Genomic DNA, 17,137 nt, shown 5'->3' on the forward strand with positions numbered 1-17,137 from the left:
TTACAGCTGCCCGGAACTCTAGTTGCAGGGGATCTAATGCTGTCTTCTTGTTTCTTCAGACACTCCCACATGTGTGTCATAGACCCACAAATATACACATAAATTAAGTAAAAATCTTTTGGAAACTCTAGAAATTAATATAATAGTAAAGTAGAAAATGTTAAATATATTAAAGTTTTCACGTTTAAGTGAATTTCTTTATTGCCATGTAACCATACTCCTTGTGCAGTCTCCATTTGTATTGTTTTATAAATAAATCTCTTCTACACAACTAAACTCCAAAAGAACCACTCTGAAATGAAATATTCTGTAATTTGTCTTAGCTCCTATGTGAAAGTATTGAGAAACATTGGTAAAATAATCTAGTTATTTCTGAACTGAGTATAGAGATGAAAATAAAAAATGCCTGCTTAGTGAAAGTTAGCTAGCTGTTCAATATTTTTCCCTTTAACAGTTTTCCAAGATGTTGAAAGACAATGTGGACATCCAAATTGAAAAAGTCTCTACATAAATATGATTAGTGTAGAGATTTTGGGGTTTTGAATAAAAAACCTTTCTGGATGACAAAGCATTTTATGAACTGACTATATATCAACATTACTTTGAAAAGGGATACTGAGGATAAAATTTGAATCTACAATTAAGTTATTGCTGAAATTATTTTCTTGTGTACATATAGAAAATTGCAAATGCATTTTAAAATTATGTATAACAAATGATAACCTGCAGAGACTGTCTTACTTTAGGAAATTTGATCTACTCCATGCTTAAATATAACAACATACACTTCAGGCAGGTTCCAGACATTGTTTGATAATCATATTATGGTAGGCAGGCATTAGAGTTTGCCTTAAATATTTATTCTTATAATGTCTGGGCTTGGTTTGCCATTCATAACTCTGTTGATGTGGGGACCTGGAGGTGGTAAAGTTTCAGGAATTCAGCAACTCTAATATGTCATTTGATTTGAGCCTTACTGAGAAATGCATAAGGTACAGTTGAAGTGTGTATCTACAAGCAACAGTTCAGAATTTGCAATGTGAAGTGAAGGGATTGGGGAAAGTCAGAGATTCTTTGTGAAACTGAGTTTAAGGTTCACCTCCAACAATCTTAGTTTTCTCAGCTCTCCCAGGTTCCATGAAGGCAGTAGGAGAGACATTTGGGATCCTGAGATTAATTCTTCAGATACCGGGATCATCATCTCCTTCCCTAAAGGGAGGAAGTCAAGACTGCTATTCTATTGGGGTAGCTATTTGGAAAGCTGGGAGGTCCCCTGAGAGAGGGCAGAGGTGAAGAATAAACACACTGACTCAGTGACCTAATGTAAATCTTGGGAAAGGATGGGCATTAACAAAGGACACAATGTGTGATTCCACGAAGAATGTTATTAGTAACATTCTGGAATGTTTGGTTAAATGCCAGGAAGAGAAACAAAAGTAGAATGATGTATGGCCTCTGACAGCTAAGGCTGGCCAGAGCAGCTCTACCTTTAGAAGTGATGTCCTCCTTGATGTCTAAAGACCCATGAGTACAAATAGAAACTGGTGGAATGGCCTTTAGAACACAGGTGATAAACATTACCACAGCATGAAGAGAGAATGGATTTTTTTCCAGCAGCACCTGGCTAGAACTTAACCCTGAGTCTTAAGCAACCAGGCACATGGGTGATATCACTCAAACTTATGTTTTCTTCAGTACTTTCTGCTCTGCTGGTGGTTTGTATAACTGTCTACTCAGTCAACCTGTCCATCAATCTTCACTTCCAATCTGACAAACTCAGCAACTTTCTATTGTTCCTTGTCTGCTCCACCAACCTACCTTAGTTCATGTACTTGTCTTCCTCCATACCACTACAGGCTGGTTGAATATAAAAATGCATATTGAGCTCTATAAATCTACTTTGATGAACAGTCAATGTTCATCCCATTTTGCTTATGGGAAAAGAAGCAAACTTCTTTGCATGGCAAAGTGGTTTGTTGTTAAACCAGGTCTACAAACAACCCCCAAAGCCTCTCAATTTTAGGGTTTCTATGGTATAATTATACACACCATGGCCAATTCCAAACAACAAGACCTGATCAATTGTATCACACATTAACAACAGGCTTCTAGCTGGCCCTAGCACAAGTGTCCCAAATTCTGATCTGTGTTATTGGCATGCATGGCTAATAAATTCATTGTTCTGAGATGTGCTTGCATTTCTCTGTATTCCAGTATATCACACATGAGTATGCCTCTGTTCATGCTGTCTGAAATATCTGTCCAGAACACTGTCTTTTTACTTCCCCTACCACCGCTAAGAGGAGACTTTTTGCTAGATTTCCCCCCCAATCTCTCTGGACCTGGCATAGATGAGGTCTCAAAGAAGATTTCTCTCCTTGTCTTTCTCTGCCTTCATTTGGGCAACCCAGAAGCTGGCCTTAATATAAGAGTTCATGTACAAGTAACTTATCTGTAGGTGTTCTCATGGAAAATCAATAGGAGAGTAGGAAAGAGAGATGGTAGGGCAAAGAGGCCAAGCAGAAATGTGATATCATTATGGTGTTAGGTACTTCAGCTTCACTGCATAGGGGACTTTTGGAGACAGGGTATATACCACTATACCACATCACAGCTGTGTTGATTAGGGATGAAGGAGATTAATACCTATATGGCATAAGAGCTGTTTCTGGGGGAGCAAGCCACCAGACACTTCAGTGCTGTGTAGAAGTGCACAAAATGGCCTTCCTCTGCAGCCTGAGAGCTGTTTTTCAGAAAAGAGACCAAGGACTAGATGCTAGGAGTGAAGACAATCTAAAATTGATGTTCATGCAAATACAGAAGGAGTTCCAGAAGATTCGGATGGCTACCAACTGTGTTCTCTATACCTCTGTTTTAAAAAACACACATGCATGTATGTGGACACATGTGCATGCATATGTGTGTCTGCATTTCTGGAGTCCCCCCTTCTTGCTGTTTCTGTGATATAGTGCTATATAAGGATTGTCGGAGCTACCCTGTTGTTTAGAACACTTTTTTTCATGTATCACTATTCTCCATCTTCCTGTGACTGCTTTGAGGATAGGATTCATTTTTTGCAGTATACTTACAGGTTTATAATAGGTGCTCAATAAATCTGTAGCAATTAACTGTGTAAGGGAAGCAATCTCTTGGGAACAGAAATGGAAATAGCTGGAATTGGCCTAGAGTACGGATATAGCAGAGTCTCAGAAGACTGAATGGGAAATTAAAACATGGGAACCTTTGAAGCTCCTCCCATGTCCCACTCATCTTAAGCTTTTTTTGTCAGCAAAGATAATGCCAATCTAAGTGTGGTAAAATGGAAAACAGTTTTCCCGGTTCCATGGAGATTAGCCTTTTGCTATGTTTCCTCTTTTAAGAAACACTCTGAATTATCACAAACATCTGGAAATTAAGGATAAAATGTTGGTATGACAAAAGAACCTATGCCCAGCCTCTAAGCCAGAGGTGAGAGGAGGCTTAGATGTATTGTTCAAAGGGATTTCCCAGAAGAGTGATTAGCATCTAAGTATACTTCACACTGTAGCTCCCCTGCTTGCAACATGTAATTACCATATCTAATTTGATAAGCAATGCAGAGGATGAACATTAAGTGGGAGCTGTAATATTTGGCAGTGTAAGCCACAGAGCTCAGGTTTTCATTGTCACCAGGATCATCTGTGTGTGCCAAACAAGCCATATGGAGATGATGGATATCGGAAAAGCAGTGAGAGAGCATTTTTTTCTCCTTTTCCCATCTCCAAACTTATGGTTCAATGTCAGTGGTTAAATTTGCCCATCCACAATGAAAACTAACATTTGCCATTGATACAAACCCATTTACCCTCTGAATTCAAGTAGTGGACTGTTTTTTCTAGCCAATTCTGTTCTCTTAGGATTTGAGGCTCTTAAAACAGCTAGGGGTAGTTGGTAGGTATGTGAGTAGCATAAAAGAGAACCAAAAGAGGTAGGATAGTTATCTTGGGAATTATAAGTATTAAAAATACAACAGAAAATTTGATATTGGGCCCAACACAAATTAAAACCTCATTAATGAATCATCTTCCTTGTCCATAGAATTGCTGTTAGTTATTAATATCTTGATCACTAAAGTTTGAATATTTGAGATAATCTAATTTTAAGCCCTTTATCTACTTACTCAAGTCCTTTTTTCTTATACCTGTGGATTGTCAGGTATATAAAAGTGGCCTTGAGTATAGATAGAACAGATAACATCATCACTGCTTTTGGTCTAGAAGAAGATGACAGATTGGTTGCTACCTGAAGATTCAAAAGAATCCATTGAACAATATTAAACTAGGGGTTTGAATGTGGGAAAGAGGAGAATGAGGAGGAAGAAAAGGCAGATTGCAGGGCTAAGCTGCAAGCAGAAAAATATTGGTTCTACTGATGAGGTTAGGGTCTACTCACAGCATTTGGCCTTGAATTGTGCTGTTCAAGATTGCATCCCTCTTTAACCTTTTAGATACTTCCAGGCTGTCCAGAGATGTCGGGTTAATTTATCTCCATATGTTTTCAATTCTTTTCATGATTTTACTCCGTTATGAATCTTTCCCTGGCTCTGTAGCCTTGCTACTTAATAATGAAGATTATTATTTCAATCTAGAAATATCCACTTATTCTGCTCCAAGATAATTTGCTAGTCTCACTTTTAGTTCTGTATCAAGCTTCATTTCCAGGATAGCCATTATTTAAAAACAGAACAACATACGGCATCTCCATAAAAATTAAAACTAGGATTGACATGTGACTCAGTATTCCCACTCCAAGGGATATATACAAAGGCGGAAAATATATTTGTACTCCAGGATGTTTTCAATAATATTCACAATAGCCAAGATGTAGAAGGAACACAAATATTGATCAACAGAAGAACAAAGAAGCTGCAACACTATACAATATTATTTACATAATAATCTAGATCAGTGGTTCTCAATTTTCCCAATGCTGCAACACTTTTGTATAGTTCCCCATGTTCTGATGATCCCCAATCACAAAATTATTTTGTTGCTACTTCATAACTGTAATTTTGCTACTGTTATAAATATAATGGAAATATCTGATGTGCAGGATATTCAGCCTTCCAAAGTGGTCATGCCCTTGGGTTGAGAACTGCTGCTCTAGAATATGAAATCCTGCCATTTAAAGCAACAAGATAACTGGGAGAACATAAAACACTGCTAAGTAAATAAACTAGGCACAAAAGGCAAATTCCTCATGCTCTCACTTGCATGTTCAACATATTTATGAAAATAGTGAGTAGAGCAGTGATCCTGGGGGTGGGTTATATAAAGATTCAGATGATGCTTGACATAGTTTATAGAATTTCAGTTAGAATAAGCTCAATAACTGGAAACAACTATAGTTAAGAGTAAATATATTCTGTTTCCGGACTGCCTGTCTGGGTCTGGGCTCTGCCACTGAGGCTTCCACCCCAGCAGAGGCAGCAGGAGCCAAGTACCATAGTTTCCTGCTCCACCCACGGAACCAGGACTAGACTGGCTGCCTGTGCTTGGGGTCTACAGCTACGTCTTTCATCCCAGAGGCAGCAGCAAACTCACACTAGCATCCTAGTCTCCTGCTCCACCCACTTGACTAAAATTATCAGGGCCTGTCTACAGGCCATACTCCTGTGCCTGGGATTCCCGTTCATTCCAGTGGGATCCAAAGCACCACAGCATCCTAGTCCATTTTTCTACCCATGAGACCAGGAAGTGGAGAGCTACCAGAACAGAGGACTTGCCTACACCCAAAAGAAGGGAACCCTGGTCCCACACCCATCAGGAGAGGAAGAGGTGCCCTCTGGAACCCACTACAAGAATGGATGGGAAGGAGACAATATAAAAACACGAGAAGCAACAGAAAAACCAATATGATACCTCCAGAGTCCAGAGACCCTACACCAACAAGACTGGAACACCCCAACACAAATGAACTAGAAGAGAATGACATAAAAAAACAACTTCATGGAAATGATAGAGGCCATCTAAGAGGATATGAAAAAACTCCCTTAACAAGATGGAAGAAAAAAGAATCCAAAAAATTCAAGAAATGGAGCAAAAGAAAACACAAAAATTGCAAGAAACAATTCAAACAGTGCAAGGGCTGAAATCTGAAATAGAAACAATAAAAAACAGTCTGAAGGAATGATGGAAATGGAAAAGCTGGGCAAACAGTCAGGCACTACAGATGCAAGCATCACCAACAGAATACAAAAGATGGAAGAGAGAATCTCAGGTGTTGAAGATACACTAGGAGAATTAGATTCATCGACCAAAGAAAAATTTAAGTCCAACAAATCCGTAACACAAAATATCCAGGAAATATTGGACACTGCGAAAAGACCAAACTTAAGAATAATAGGTATGGAAGAAGGTGAAACCCACCTCAAAGGGGCAGAAAACATATTCAACAAAATAATAGAAGAAAACTTTCCCAACCTAAAGAAAGACATGCCAATGAAGGTACAAGAAGCTTACAGAACACCAAATAGAGTGGACCCCCAAAAATCCCCTCGACACATAATAATCAAGACCCCAAACACACAGAATAAGGAAAGAATATTAAGAACTGCTAGGGAAAAAGGCCAAGTTACATATAAAGGCAAACCTATCAGAATTACACCTGACTTCTCCATGGAAATTATGAAAGCCCAGAAGGTCCTGGATAGATATTCTACCAACATTAAGAGTCCACGGATGCCGGCCAAGACTACTATACCCAGCGAAGCTTTCAATTAATATAGATGGAGAAAACAAGATATTTATGACAAAACCAGATTTAAACAATACATAACCACTAACGCAGCCCTACAGAAGATTCTGGAAGGAAAACTTCAACCCAAGGAAGTTAACTACAACCAGAAAAACATAGGTAATAGATAATCCCACTTTACCAACAGGCAAAAGACAAAGTGGTGGAAATACACATACAATTCCACCACCACCAACCATTCCTAAACAAACAAGAATGAGATGTCAATGGTCATTACTTTCCCTCAATATTAATGGTCTTAACTCACCCATAAAAAGACACAGGTTAACAGAATGGATTTGAGGACAGAATCCATCCTTCTACTGCATACAAAAAACACACCCCAGCTTCACAGACAGACGTTATTTCAGAGTAAAGAGTTGGGAAAAGATTTTCCAATCAAATGGACCTAAGAAACAAGCAGGGGTAGCAACCCTATTATCTTAACAAATTAGACTTTAAACTGAAATCAATTAAAATAGATGAAGGAGGTCACTTCATACTCATCACAGCAGAAATCAACCAAGATGGAGTCTCAATTATGAACATCTATGCCCCAAATACAAAGTCATCCACATTCATAAAAGAAACATTACTAAAACTCAAAGCACATATAAAACCTCACACACTTGTAGTGGGAGACTTCAACACCCCACTCTCACCACTAGACAGGACCACAGACAGAAACTTAACAAGGATATGAAGGACCTAATAGAAGTTATGACCCAATTGGGATTAACAGATATCTATAGAACATTCCATCCAAACACAAAAGAATATAACTTCTTCTCAGCTCCAAACGGAACCTTCTCAAAAATCAACCACATACTTGACAACATAGCAAACTTCAACAGGTACAAAAAATTGGAATATCTCTGTGTATCTTACCAGACCACCATGCATTAATGTTTGAATTCAATAACAATGCAAATTGCAGAAACCCTGCAAACTCATGGAAATTGAATAATGCTCAATTGCACCACTCCTGAGAGTTAAAGGTTGGGAAAAAAATCTTCCAATCAAATGGACCCAAGAAACAAGCAGGGGTAGCAATCCTAATATCTAACAAGCTAGACTTTAAAATAAAATCAATCAAAAGAGATGAAAGAGGTCATTACATACTCATCACAGGTGAAATTCACCAAGATGAAGTGTCTATCCTGAACATCTATACCCAAAATACAAAGGCATCCACATTTGTAAAAGAAACATTACTAAAACTTAAATCACATATAAAGCCCCACATACTTATAGTGGGAGAATTCAACACACCGCTCTCACCGCTAGACAGGAATACCAGACAGAAACTCAACAAAGAAGCAAAGGGTCTAATAGAAGTAATGACCCAACTGGGATTAACAGACATCTATAGAACATTTCATCCACATAAAAAAGAATATACCTTCTTCTCACCACCACATGGAACCTTCTCAAAAGTCGACCACATACTTGGCAACATATCAAACCTCAGCAGCTACAAAAAAGTTGGAATAACTCCATGCATCTTATCAGACCACCATGCTTTAAAATTAGAATTCAACAACAACACAAATTGCAGAAAACCTACAAACTCATGGAAATTGAATAATGCACAACTGCACCATTCCTGGGTCAAAGAAGAAATAAAAAAAGAAATTAAAGGCTTCCTAGAATTCAATGAGAATGAAGACACAACATACCCAAACCTATGGGACACTTTGAAAGCAGTGCTACGGGGGGAAGTTCATAGCATTAAGTGCCCACATGAAGAAACTGGAGAAGAGTTATACTAGAGAATTAACAGCACAGCTGAAAGCTCTAGAACACAAAGAAGCAAACTCCCCCCAGGAGGAGTTAGACGCCTGGAAATAATCAAATTAAGGGCTGAAATCAATAAAGTAGAAACTAGGAAAACAATACAAAGAATCAATTCAACAAAGAGTTGGTTCTTTGAGAAAATCAACAAGATAGACAAACCTTTGTCCAAACTTACCAAACAGCAGAGAGTGAACATGCAAATTAACAAAATCAGAAATGAAAAGGGGGACATAACAACGGACTCTGAGGAAATCCAGAGAATCATTAGGTCATACTTTGAAAACCTGTACTCCACAAAATTTGAAAATTTAAAGGAAATGGACGACTTCCTGGATAGCTATCACTTGCCAAAACTAAATCAAGAACAGATAAGCAATTTAAATAGACCTATAACCCCTATGGAAATGGAAGCAGTCATAAAAAGTCTCCCAACCAAAAAAAGTCCAGGTCCAGATGGCCTCAGTGCAGAATTCTACCAGAAATTCCACACAATAGAAGCAGAAGGGTCTTTGCCAAACTCTTTCTATGAGGCTTCAATAACCTTGATCCCCAAGCTACACAAAGACACAACTAAGAAAGAGAACTTCAGACCAATATCCCTCATGAACATCTATACAAAAATACTCAATAAAATACTGGCAAATCGGATCCAAGAACACATCAAAACAATCATTCACCACGATCAAGTAGGTTTCATCCCAGGGATGCAGGGATGGTTCAACATATGAAAATCCATCAACGTAATCCACCATATAAACAAGCTGAAAAACAATAATCACATGATCATCTCACTAGATGCTGAAAAAGCCTTTGACAAAATCCAACAATGGCTGAGAGACACTTGAGAAAGTGCTCATCATCATTAGCCATTAATGAAATGCAAATCAAATCAATTCTGAGATATCATCTTACTCCTGTCAGAATGGCTAAAATCAAATACACCAATGACAGTTTGTGCTGCAGAGGATGTGGAGAAAGGGGAACACTCCTCCACTGCTGGTGGGAGTGCCAACTCTTACAGCCACTATTAAAATCAGTATGGAGATTCCTCAGGTAAATTGGACTCAGTCTCCCACAAGACCCAGCGATTCCACTCTTAGGCATATAACCAAAAGATGCCCATTCACACAATAAGGATGTCTGTTACACTATGTTCATAGCAGCATTATTTGTAAATAGCTAGATCCTGGAAGCAACCTAGATGCCCCTCAACTGAAGAGTGGATAGAGAAAATGTGGTACATTTACACAATGGAGTACTACTCAGCGGAAAAAAACAATGGAATCTTGAAATTTGCAGGCAAATGGATGGCACTAGAGGAAACCATCCTGAGTGAGGTAACCCAGACACAAAAAGACAAACATGGTATGTACTCACTCATATATAGATTTTAGATATGGATCAGGGGAGAGCCAGCCTTCAATTCCAGTGCCAGTGAGTCTGGGAAACAAGGAAGTTTCCAAGAGAGATGTATGATACCCCAGAGAAGTGGAAAAAGAAAAGATCTTCTGAGAAGACTGGGAACATCGGGAGATGGAAGAGGGAACCAAGAAAAAGATAGGTGGATAAGAGCAGGGGAAAAGAAGGCATGGGAGTGTACGAAGTTTGAGTCGAGGTAAGAATAGAGGAGAGCAGGATGAGAGATACCATAATAAATCGAGTCATTATAGGCTTGAGGATAGAGCTGACACTAGTCAGATCTCCAGAGTTCTACAAGGATAACACCATTAATAGCCCCTCCTTGATGATAGGGTTGATGACTACCCAATATGCCATCCTAGAACCTTCATCCAGGCTTGATGGAAGCAGAGACAGATACCCACAGCTAAACACTGAACTGAACTCCTGGAACCTAGTGACAGAGATGGAGGAGTGATGAGCAAAGGGGTCAAGACCATGATGATGAAACCCACAGAGACAGCTGACCGGATAAGGGGAAGCTCTTGAATCCCAGACTGATGGCTGAGGGGCCAACAGGGGACTGATCCAGGCTCCATGAATATAGTGCCAGTGAGGAGGCCACAGAAATCACTGGGGCCTTGGGTAGTAGATTAGTGTTTACCATGGTGTATGAATGATCTTTGGGAGCCCATTCCAAATAGAGGGATGCTCTCTCAGCCTGGACACATGGGGAAGGTCCTAGGTCCTGCCCTGGATGAAATGACAGACTTTGGAAATCCCCCCAAGGAGGGCCTCACTCTCCCTGGGGAATGATGTGGGGATTGGGTGGGGGGCTGGGAGACTGGTGGAGGGACAAGTGATGAGGGGTGGAAGAGGGAGCTGGGGTTGGTATGTGAATCATTCATATTTCTAATTTAAATAAAAACATATATTGAGGGAAAAAAGAGTGAATATATTATATATTTGAAAATTCCAGAGTTGGTTTATGTATTCTCACCATACACACAAAAATGTATTTATGAGGTGATAATCTTTATTTATCAGCTTGATTTAGCCATTCCACAATGTATACCTAGTCTACAACATCATATTATATATAGTGAATATGTGCAATTATTCTTTGTCAATTAAAACTAAATTCAATAATATCTTACTGCCATGTTCCTTTCTAATGCCAGTTACCTGGCATTGTATCACACCCTCCCCCTTCCTGTAGCTCTGTTCCCTTAGGTTCCCTCTGGCATTCAGATTTTGGCATCCCTTCTGTGTGTTGTTTTGCTAACTTGTGGCCTCAGAAGTGCTCCCTCCTGTTTGCTTCAGGCCCCATCCTTGCATCTTGAAGGAAAAGAAGATGTTCTTGTCTAATTCCCACTGCAAATCTGGTAGCCAACTCTGCCAAAAGAACCATGTGTTATTTTACAGAGACTAAAAGCATGAAAGGAATGGATATGGCGTTCTATGTTTGGTTGTGTTGAAATATTCAAGTTCATTGTTAAAATTGCTTCGTCTCAACTACCATTGCACCTTAGAACAGTGTGTATTAGCCTTTATGAACAGTTTTTGGCTGGCTATCTTCAATATTTATAAAACACTTCACATTTTCTAGGTTAGTATTTGCAGCCTGGTTGAGTTTTCCCTTCTAAACCTGCTTCTTACTAAGATTAGAATGTGATGTGAGTGACCTCCTTCAGAGAGGATCTGGAGCTGCATTCTCAAACCTAGAAGTACAAGATCACCTGGGATTCTTGTTCAAATCAGATTCTGGTTCAATTGGTCTGGGCTAGAGCCAGAGACTCATTGTGTACTCCCATCAAGCCCCTAGATGCTGCTACTACTGCTGCTGGTACAGGCTACACTTTGGGTGATCAGGGTGTCAATGCCTTTTGATATCAGAAGTTTGGACCATGATTGATGAACAACAATAATGTGTAATGCAGGTTGATTTTAAACATGCATATTGTATGCACTGTGTGTTGGAAGGAATTTGGTAAAGCTTTGGCTTTTCATGTAGTTAGTTGCCAACGTACCAGCTCTCTTCTGCATCTTCTCTGGGATTTTATCTGATTGTTTTGAAAAAGAAGAAAGATCAAAATATTGATCTAGAACAGTGGTCCTTAACCTGTGGGTAGTGACCCCTTTGGAACTGCATATCAAATATTTACAGTATGATTCATAACTAGTAAATCATGAAGTAGCAATGAAAATAATTTAATGGTTGGGGGTCAGCACAACATGAGGAACTGTATTAAAAGGTCATAGCATTAGGAAGGTTGAGAACCACTGGTCTAGAATGACTTCTTTCCATAGCAATATTCAGGTTGACAGTGCCTATAGAGTTAGTTCTGTACTAGTGGCTTCTTTGGGGGTCTTGCTTAGGTGTTTAAAGCCTAGGATCCTGAGAGATACAGATTAATCACACCTGTCAAAGCCTCCAAGAGTAGCATCCTTTCAAGCTAAAATGGTATTCAAGTGTAATTAACAATGCTGACAAATAAGGCTGTGGCTATTTTTCATCTCCCATTTTTGATCACTCATCCTTGCCTTGAGATGCTTCTTTTGATTTCAGCTATTGATGCTTTATCACACATATTTTCAAAGTCACTGCAAAGAAAATAGTAAACCCTATATTTCTACTAGCAAAAGTGGCCTTAGGCACAGTAATCACTCTGGAAACTCTCTATCTGCTAAATATCCTGGAAAGGGAATAGAAATATTAGGCTCAGAGGTGGCCACAGGGCCCACACCTGTGACATACACAAACACTTGTCTCCTTTGCCCTCTTTTATCATTTCTGTTTTCCAGTCTCATTTCCATCTCTAAGTCACATGGCTCTTTTTGATCTTCCTGTTTCTTGGAAGGCAACACAGTGACTGGAACAGAACTCATGAGAAATGAGATGGAGAATGGGCTTTTTTCTCTTTTGTCTTTGATGACAATGCCTGAGATTGTCTTAGACCAAAGAGTATCTCTGTTCCAATGCTGAAACTCATTCTGTAGTTGGTTTTTACTCTTTGAGTGGCCTATCACGCAGCTCCCAGATGTATCACACATGGAGACTTATTCTTTCTTATGAATACCTGGCTTTAGCTTATCTTATTTCCAGCCAGCTTTTTAAAAATTATCTCATCTACCTTTTGCCTCTGCCTTTTATCTTTGTCATATATCTATATATCTTTTCTTTCCTTTTTATTTCGAATCTGGATGGATGGCTCACCCCTGGACTCCTCCTTTTCTTGCTCCTTTATCTTTTCCTCCCAGATTTCTGCATTTATTCTCTCTTCCTGAAAACCATTCCTATCTTTTCTCCTGCTTCATGATTGGCTGTTCAGCTCTTTATTAGACCATCCGGTGTTTTAGACAGGCAAAGAATCATAGCTTCACAGAGCTAAATAAATTTGACGTAAAAGAATGCAACACATCTTTGCATCATTAAACAAATGTTTCAAAGCACAAACAAATGTAACACACCTTAAAGTAATATTCTACAACACCTTCTTCATTCCTGCCCATCTCTATTACTGATGAGAATTGTCCTCACAATGGTGTAAGAATTTCTGCTTTAGTATTTCAAGTTCAAATTTGTTATTTCATGAACTAGTGTTTCATGTTGAAGCTTGAGTTATAGATAGTGATAGATACAAGAAATTAAAAAAACTTTTGGTGGTGGGTGGGGAAGTACAAGTTCAGAAGCTTGGGACTTTAAGGAAATTTACTGATTTAGATTTCAAAATCCAGGGAGTTATTAACCTTCATTAATTTCCCTACCTCCCAGATGGCTTTATCTGCTTTTCTCAATGCCTTATGCTTTGTGCAGGAGACTGGGGCTAACATGCAAACATTGTTTGCTATTTTGCATGACTGTACTTAAAGTCAACAGGAGATAGAAAAAGTCTACTTAACTCAAGACACTGCCGTGTAAGCAGACTCTGTTTACCCAGATTTCTTCTCTTCCTGGGCTGATCTTTCTTTCATTTGCTATATAGAACACTCTAAAGTTTCTACAGAGACAACAATGCCATGCCTATTTTCCATTACATTTATTTACATGTAGTGATTCTGTTTTAGTCTCAGTAGCACAAGGAACAAGCCCCAAAGTACTTAGGAATGGTGCCTTTCTTGAGGATCTAGCTTTAGTTGCTCAGTTTACTGCCATACTATGGCTCATCTCATCCTTATACCTGATAGAATATCATGTTTCTAAAGCATTATAATCATCTGTAAATGATGTCTTTGGTGCATACATCTCTCCAAATCTACTTGATGAATGCGAATTAATATGTATAAGTTTTTCTCCTTCAACACATTAAACACACCAGCTTTGGACACAAGAGCATACATTTGGAATCTATCTTGTACTTATTTACCAAATGGCACTCTCTGAGAGGAGTCAGGACTTGATATTTGTTGTGGGTTCACATAGGTACATATCATTTTTAATTGTCTGGTTTTGTTTTTAAACGATTTTTTGTTTTTCTTTCTTTATATATATATATGTACATATATATTATTTAACTTTTTACGCATGTTCCCTCTCCCTCCCCTCCTCCCCCATCCCCAAATCCTCCCAACCTCTCACCCTCACTCCATCCCCCTTCCACTCCCCAGGGAGGGCAAGGGCCTCCATGAGGGATTTCCAGAGTCTGTCACATCATCCCGGGAATGTCCCAGGTTCTTCCTCATGTGTCCAGGCTGAGAGAGCATCCCTCCACGTGGTATGGGTTCCCAGAGTCCTTCTGTATGCCAGGAATAAATACTGATCCACTTTCCAAGGTCCCACAGATTGCCAAGGCCTCCCCTCTGTCACCCAGCTTCAGTGGGAGGGTGTCTGGATGAGTCCCATGCTGGCCCTTCAGTCATCAGTCTGGGGGCCATGTGTTCCCCCTTGTTTAGGCCAGCTGCCTCTGTGGGTTTCACCAAACCAATCCTGATTCCTTTGGTCATCACTCTTCTTTGCAACTGGGTTCCAGGATTTCAAGTCGGTTCACAGCTGTGAGTGTCTGCCTCTGTCTCCATCAGCCACTGGATAAGAGTTCTAGGATGGCATATAAGGTAGTCATCATTCTCATTATGGGAGGGCATTTAAGGCAAACTTAATGACAGTTTGTGTAATTCTTGTAGATCTGTGACAATCTCACTAGGGCCAGATCTCTCCTCCAACTTTTACTGGCTCCCTCTTTTATGGTATCTCCCATCATTTTCTCCTTTATTCTTACCCTGGCTCAACCTTCCTGCTCTCCCATGTCCTCCTCTCCCCTCCTCTTTTCTCCCATCTCCTTATACACTTCCCCTCTTCCCCCCAATCCAATTAGGAGATCACATCCATTAACCCTTCTCTGGGTTACCATGCATATCTCTCTTAGGGTCCTCCCTGCACCTCAGACGCTCTGGCGGTGGGATTGTAGGCTTGGCGGTGGGTTTGTGGGCTGGCAATGCCTTGCTCCATGTCTAAAATCCATATATGAGTGAGTACATACCATGCTTGTCTTTTTGTGACTTGGTTACCTCACTCAGGATGGTTTCTTCCAGTGCCACCCATTTGGCTGTAAATTTCAAGATTCCATACCACATTTTCTCTATCCACTCTTCAGTTGAGGTTCTTTCCAGGTTCTAGCTATTACAAATCATGCTGCTATGAACATAGTTGAGCAGATGTCCTTATTGTATGAGGGTACATCTTTTGGGTATATGCCTAAGAGTGGGATTGCTGGATCTTGTGGTAGACTGATTTCCATTTTTCTGACGAACCTCCATACTGATCTCCAAAGTGGTTCCACAAGTTGGCATTCCCACCAGCAGTTGAGGAGTGTACCCCTTTCTCCACATCATCTCCAGCATAAACTGTCATTAGTGGTTTTGATTTTAGCCATTCGGACTGGAGTGATATGGTATCTCAGAGTTGTTTTGATTTGCATTTCCCTAACGGCTAAAGATGTTGAGCACTTTCTCAAGAGTCTCTTGGCCATTTTGGACTCCTCTATTGAGAATTCCCTATTTAGTTCTGTACCCCATTTTTTAAATTGATCCTTTGGTGTCCTGGAGAATTGCTTCTTGAGTTCTTTGTACATTTTGGAAATCAGCCCTCTGTCAGATTTGGGGTTAGTGAATATATTTTCCTATTCTGTGGACTGTCATTTTGTCTTGTTGACTGTGTCCTTTGCCCTGCAGGAGTTCCTCAGTTTCAGGAGGTCCCATTTATTAATTAATTTCATACTTTATTAGTCAGAGTTATTAGGGAAACAGAAACTATATAATTATTCTATAATCTATCTACAATCTATCAATCTATCTATTATCTCTCTATCCATCTATCTACCTATCTGTATTAGTATGGGTTCTCTAGTCACAGAGCTTATAGGATCTCTCTCTCTCTCTCTCTCTCTCTCTCTCTATATATATATATATATATATATATATATATATATATCAAAAGAGCTGGATCAAAGGCATGTTGTCTTCTTACCTCAAGATCCAGATTACAACTGTGCCCTATATTTCTGGTTTATAGTTCATTCCAAATGTAATCAAGTTAATAACCAATGATAGTCATCACACTATCTAAAATGACTTACAGGCTTTGATCCAGCTAGTCCAATGATGGCTGTCTATGAACAGATAGTTCAAGAATCCAGAAGTTGCTCAGTCCACAGAATTCAGAAGTTGCTTACACCATGAGGCTGAAATTCTTTCTTTTAATATATGTTTTTATTTAAATTAGAAACATGCATGCTTCACATGTCAAACCCAGCTCCCTCTCCCACCCCTCCTCATTGTCCCTCCACCAACCTCTACTTATAGAACTCTGGAAATCTCACTAGTGTCAGCTCTCTCCTCAAACCTGAGAAGTAGGAATATTCTTTTGTGATTGGATGGAATGTTCTATAGATGACTGTTAAACCCAATTGGCTCATAACTTCTATTAGTTCCTTTGTTTCCTTGTTAAGTTTCTGTCTGGTAGTCTTGTCTAGTGGTGAGAGTGGGGTGTTGAAGTCTCCCTCTATAATTGTGTGAGGTTTTATATGTGCTTTGACTTTTAGTAATGTTTCTTTTACAAATGTGGGATGCCTTTGTATTTGGGACATAGTTATTCAGAATTGAGACTTCATCTTGGTGGATTACTCCTATGATGAGTATGAAGTGACATCCTTCATCTCTTTTGATTGATTTT

Source organism: Mesocricetus auratus, unplaced genomic scaffold (assembly GCF_017639785.1).
Source record: "Mesocricetus auratus isolate SY011 unplaced genomic scaffold, BCM_Maur_2.0 Super-Scaffold_100003, whole genome shotgun sequence".
Taxonomy (NCBI): Eukaryota; Metazoa; Chordata; class Mammalia; order Rodentia; family Cricetidae; genus Mesocricetus; species Mesocricetus auratus.